Here is a 7002-nt window from a genome sequence, read left to right on the forward strand (position 1 = left end):
TGAGTTGATGTTGATACAAGTAAAGTTATATTCAGAGTACATTCTATCACTTCCATTGGTATTGTACCAAGAGCATTTGAACAATATAACTTTGTTCAAATAGAGGTAATGTACTTCCCAAATTTCATTGATGACACCATAAAAAACACATATATTTCCATCATATTCTGCTTCAACGTGAACACCGTAGTTTTGAGTTAAAAGTCTTTCATCTCAACTTTTTGTATGGTATCAAACTCCATTAACCATACAACTAGCATATGTACAAGCCAAAAAACTTGGTTGCATTGCAATTGCATACAAATCTTCCTGTGCTTTACCAGATATTGTTTCATTCATTTTTTTTATCTGTGATGGCAGATAAAATTATAAATGTAAGATCAAGATAAATAAAAAATTTAGAATATCAAACATTGATATTTAAACTTACTTTATTTTCAAACCATGTTGAAAATTCATTTTTTTTTGCACTTGATTGATATCCAGAATTCCTTGAGATTGTAAGAATAATTTATGTTCTCTGTGTTCACAATAAGTACTATGAAAGATTATTTTTATGCTAAAACCTAAATGTTGTTAGAATTTAAAAAATAAAATTATAAACTTACGTTAAATATGGTTCCAACTCAGGACAATTATTCAAAATGTACCATTGAACTTGGGTTCGTTGATCTTGAGTTAGTGTGATGGATGATTGTCTTCCAAATGGTCTTGTAGGCATGTTGAATATTGACAGTGTCGATTGTTTTCTAATTCCAAGGTAATCAGGATTGCGCTCAGGACGATTAAAGCGTGTTTCCATTCCACGAAGATACATTGAACAAAGGTTTAGTGCCTCAGTAATAATGTATCCTTCAGCAATAGAACCTTCAGGTCGAGCTTTGTTTTTCACATATTTTTTCAAATGACCTAATTCCCTGAAATTAATTATTTTTTCAATATATAGTAATAAAGAATTGTATTCAATGATTATTTAATTTTTTAAACTTAAGTTATATATTTTGTTATCTTTCGATTGAATATATCCATCGCATTTGTACTGGACCACCTAACTTAGCTTCTAATGGCAAGTGAACCATAAGATGAATCATCGCATCAAAGAAGGCAGGAGGAAAGATACTTTCTAATTTACACAGCGTGAGTACAACGCCCTTTTCCAATTCGTCTAAGTCTTTCACATATAATGTCCTCGCACATAGCTTTTTGAAGAATAACGATAGCTCAGCAATAGCATCCATTACTTTCTTTTTCAAATATGGCCTTAAACCAATAGGTAACAACCTCTGTAATAAAATATGACAATCATGACTTTTCAACCCAAATAACTTTCCATCTTTCATGTTAACATTCCGAGAAATATTTGCAGCATATCCATCAGGAAATTTTACGGACTTTATGAACGTACAAAATTCTTGTCGTTCCTTCGCTGATAATGTATAGCATGCTACTGGTTTGAACCATTTGCTCCTCTTCTTTTTCATGTGTAGCTGCTTATGAATATTTAAATCTTGTAAATCAAGTCTTGCCTTTTCAGTATCTTTAGACTTCCCATCAATACTAAATATTGTACCAACTACACTATCACATATATTTTTCTCAATATGCATCACATCAAAATTATGTCTTAGTTTTATTTTAGGCCAATATTCTAACTCCCAAAAAATACTTTTTCGCCTCCAGTTCGTGTTATTTTCATAACATGCATCCTTCATTTGTTGCTTATCGTCCTTAATGATCTTATCATTTTTACCTGCCCTACATTTCCATACACCTTTTAATTTATCTAAGATTTCATCTCCTGTTAAAATTCTTGGAGGTGAATGCCTTTTGATTGTACCATCATACTCCATATCATTGCGCCATTGGTGGTTCGGACACAAATATCGACGATGACCTATGAAACATGTTTTTCCTCTTATTCGAAATGAAGATGTGTCATCTTCACAAACAGGACAAGCTTTATAACCTTGAGTGCTATACCCAGATACAGTACCATATGCTGGAAAATCATGGATCGTCCACAATATTGCTGCACGCATTGTAAAAAATTCTTTATCAATAATATCAAAAGTACGTACACCATTTTCCCATAGTTCTTTCAGCTCATCGATCAGAGGTTGTAAATAGACGTCAATGTCTTTTCCTGGAGCACGACGTCCCGGAATCAATAATGCCATCATTAAGAATTCTCATTTCATGCATCTCCATGGTGGCATGTTATATGGCTTTAGTAACACTGGCCACATACTGTACGAGTTTGATAAATCACCGAATGGATTGAACCCATCTGTTGCAAATCCAAGCCTTACATTTCTAGATTCTTTTGCAAAATCTGGATATTGTCTATCAAAATCCTTCCAAACCTCTGCCTCTGCCGGGTGTCTAAGTACACCTTCTGTATCAACACGTTCTTCCTTATGCCACCTCATATCAGATGATGTATGGCATGACATAAAAAGTCTCTGTAGTCGTGGAGTTATAGGAAAATATTGCATCTTTTTGTGTGGGATCTTCTTGCCTTTATTTCTTTGGAATTTGTATCGTTCATGACCACATATAGGACATCTTTCAGCATTTTTATTCTCTTTCCAAAATAAAGCACAATCATACTCACATACATGAATAGTTTCGTACCCTAAACCAAGATCACACAACATTTTCTTAGCGTCATAATAAGATCGTGGAATTTTATTGTCTTTGGGAAATGCTTTCGAAAGTAAGTCGAGCAACAAATCAAATGATTTGTTACTCCAACCACACATCACTTTAATGTGCATTAGATTAACAATAAATGTTAAGATTGAGAACGTTGTACATCCAAAGTATAACTCCTTTTCTGCTTCTGTAAATAAGTCAGGAAATGTATTCCTTTCATCATTGTGCTCATTTGAATCTCCAAGGTTCACAAAATCACTCTTCCTATGATATTGACTAGCTAAATCTTCTAATGCTGGTCTCATATCGTCATTGTCTTCATCATCATCACTGTCATATGGTATGTCCTCTTCACTGTTTGATTCTACTTCTTCTTGATCTTCGTTTACTTCTGTGATATCTTCCCCGTGAAACTCGCACATAACATATTTGGTATAAAATCCTTTTACGAATATATGACGCTCAATTGTCTCTAAGTCATGATAATATAAGTTCATACATGAAACACATGGACATCGAATCTTATTTTCACCATTTAAATGCAAAGTTGATAACTTAATAAAACTCTTAAGTCCATCAAAATACTCCACTGATAATCTATTCTTTTGGAAAATCCAACTTTTATCCATCATTTCTCTATTATCTTTCGAACAAGTAGACGATGGATTATACTACATTGAGAAAAATAAAATACTTAATTAGCCCTTGAATTGTAGTTATAGGGTATGATAGAGTTATGGTACAAAAAACATGTATTCGATGCACGTATAGGGTAGGATATTAGTATAAGTGTTTCTTATCCTACTCGATTACATGCATATTTTTTTTTTTTATAAATGTGTTTAATTTAAGTGCCAAATAGACACATATGTGTAAGTCTTTAATTGGTACATGCCATTATTTTTTTATGTTTTATTTAAAAAATTCATTCAAATATTAAAAATTTATTTAAAATCTGATAAAAAAATTAAAAATCATTTAACAAAAATTTTAAATTTTTATTTTTTAAGGAATAAATACTAAATTTATTATTCATGAAACAAATTTAATTACAAAAGTAAAATAAAAATAAAAAAACCAAAAAACTTTAGAAAATCCTACTATAAATTCAAATTTAAAATAATTAAATATATAGAATTATAAGGTTCAATGATACTAAAACCAAAATAATAAGCTTATAAATAGTGTTAGAGTATTACTTAGTGCATGCAAAAATGCGACCAAATAAATCTCTAAAGAACTTAAGTTTTGCAAGTTCTTATTTCTCAATACAATTAACTCGTGCACTAGGACTAATTAATAACATAAATCACGTACATATCATGTGTTTGATTTTTTTTATGCTTTATTGGTTTATTTGTAATTGACAAAAAAACCAGTCAACAAGTATTAAATCTATCTCAATCCCAGAATGAGTGACTACTATCTCAGTCTATGGATGCGTGAGTAGTTTCAACGAAAAAAATCTTGAATACTTAAACTAATAAAAAAATATTGGGAAATTTCTCTGCCAATTTTTTTTACAAAAACTAGAAGATTTCTTAAATTCCAACTTTAATTAAAAAAAATGATCAAAAATAAAGGAAAAATTAATAGAATGTCTCACAATAGTAAAATTGATAAAGTTTGTACACAATATAAGGGTGTGATTGGTATAGAATTCAAATCATATTTTATGTTTTTGAAATTTAAAAGTTGTGGGACCTAAAAAAATCTTGTTTGGTTTATCATTTTTTTAAACTCATTTTAAAAACAAATTCTAATTTATTAAAGGGATTTAGAAAACAACATTTTCACGTTTTCAGTTTCATCCTCCTTTTTTTTCTGACTACTTTTTTCTTACATCCTCTTTATATTATTCCTATTATTAGGCTGTTTACATTTTTTTTTTTGGAAAGTGCTGTGTACTCGACTTTTTCTTAATTGACAATTTTTTTTTCTTTCTTTCTAGTGTTAGACTATTTAGTCTCTATTTTTTTATATATATAAAAAGGGGTATTTTCTTCAATTTAAAATTTCTATCCAACTATATATATTTGTTAAAATATTCCATTGTAAAATTATACAAGGGGATATCACTTGATTCTAATTTATAATATATTTTTTAAAATAAAATTAAGCTAATGATAAAATATTTTATAAAATAAAGATTACAAAAAAAATTACTATTAATAAATAAATACAAATTTATCATTTCAATTCTATACTAAAAGTTAAATATTAGCAAATAAAAATAGCTAACAAAGTAAAAAAAAAAATTAATTCCACAAATTGTAATTTGAGTTTTATATTTTTAGATTATCTACCAATCATATATTCAGTTTTTTAAAACTAAAAAACAGCTAACAAAGTGCAACCAATCACATTTTCATAAACATGTTTCCAAACAATGAATTCAAATTTTTATTTCAGAATCACACTTTTCAAATCGTGAACCAATCAGGCCCTAAAATACTTTTTTAGAAAAATTATTAATAAAGAAGCTCATTCCACAATCGAAAACATGTACTACCACATAATTAACTTTGAAATTTTATGAATTCAAACGAGGTATTTCTATCAATGGAATATAAAGTGTGTTATGTTATATGGGCAAATAAATAATTTTATTAAATTAATATTAAATCAAAAAGTGTGGCTATTTTCCTTTCTCTAAGTATTTTATTTTTCTTTTTAATTTTATTTCTAAATTAAAATGAAGTAAAAGATAAAATCATTACAACCAATATTTTAAAATTATAATACATTTTTTTAAGCAATATTTTAAATTTTAAATAGTTTCAATATTTTTGGGGTTTTTGTTTGTTCCGTGTGCTTAATCCCTCTTTCTCTCACCCTTTCTCACGACTTCAGCTAAATTAACCTAATTCGAGAGCCCCATTTTGTTTTCTTCTTCATATTTCTCCTATACACTCACAAAGCCCTAGCTTCATCTCACTGTAATCTCTCTATCTCTCAATTGAAATCAAACCCCAAACCCCATTATTCTTCCCCTCTCTCTCTCTCGTATTCCAGCTCCCTCTCACTCTAGCTCTCTTTGTGTCTCTTATTCAAAGTTTTATTCTTCTATTCCCTCTCTCTCTCACCCTTTCGCCCAGCTACCATAGCTAATAAAGTTGAAAAGAAAAGCCCCATTTAATTTTCTTCTTCATATTCCCCTATACACTCTCAAATCCCCAGCTCCCTCTCACTCAATTGAAATTAAACCCAGACCCCATTATTCTTCCCCTCTCTCTCGTATTCCTGTCTCCCTCTAACTCTAGCTCTCTCTGTCTCTCTCATTTGAAGTCGAGGGTCCATGACTAATTTGATAATGGTGAGATGAATAGGGTTTTTTTGGGTTGTCGAATTTGATGAAGCCTGCGGCGGAGGTGCTTGGTAATGGCGGGTTAGGGTCAGCCTATAAGGTCGCTATGGTCATTTGGGCTGTCTGTGGCGTTCGACGTCGAGATGAGGCGGTTCGGTGGAGAGAGGAGAAACTGTTGGTCTCCGAGTTCATTCCTAAAGGCAGGTTTTATGCACGGTAAGAGAAATCTCCACATACACACACAAACACAAAATCATATTCTTTCACAGTCATTAATTTATTAATATAATCCTTCTAAACTAATCCAAGGAATTGCCAAGGGATCCAATCTCAAGTCCAACAATGTCCTCTTGAACCACAACCATGAACTAATGCTCAGTATGCTTTTCACCTCTGATGAGCCCCAGCAACGCAGCATCATTATGAGCCCCAACGATCTTCACATAGGTAAAGCTTGGTTTTTTTTTTTCTTGTTCTGTTTTGGGTAGGCTTGAATTTGGTTTTAATTTTTTTTCTTCTGATTTCCTTAGTGTACACAGATTATATACACACATATATATATATATATTGGTTAAAGGTGGGAACTTGGTCTAGCTCATATATATCATTGACAGTTATGGGAAATGCAACTTGATATGAGTAATTTTAACCCAAATGAATTTTTAGGAGAATTTCTCAAAATGACTGTTAAGAATGCCAAAACATTTTTGACCTATTATGACAATACATCTAAAGTTACAAATATTATTACTACAACTAGGACAAGAGATGACAAATATTTTGACTGTCCTGGAAAAATCATTTCAATTGAAACTTGTAAAAGTCATTTTGGTAACACATTTCTCCAAAAGAAACTGTCCTCTGCATGGAAGAAACATAGCCAAAAAAAAGTCATTTTGGTAAAAGTCACATGGAATCAAGTTGTACTAAAACGTATGGTTTGATACCTGAAGCAAAAATTTAGTTTCATACTTCTAAAATGACTTTGGATACAAATGTCATTTTATACTACTTCTCAAACATCTGTCATAAAACTTATA

The sequence above is a fragment of the Humulus lupulus genome, chromosome 4 (assembly GCF_963169125.1).
Source record: "Humulus lupulus chromosome 4, drHumLupu1.1, whole genome shotgun sequence".
NCBI lineage: Eukaryota > Viridiplantae > Streptophyta > Magnoliopsida > Rosales > Cannabaceae > Humulus > Humulus lupulus.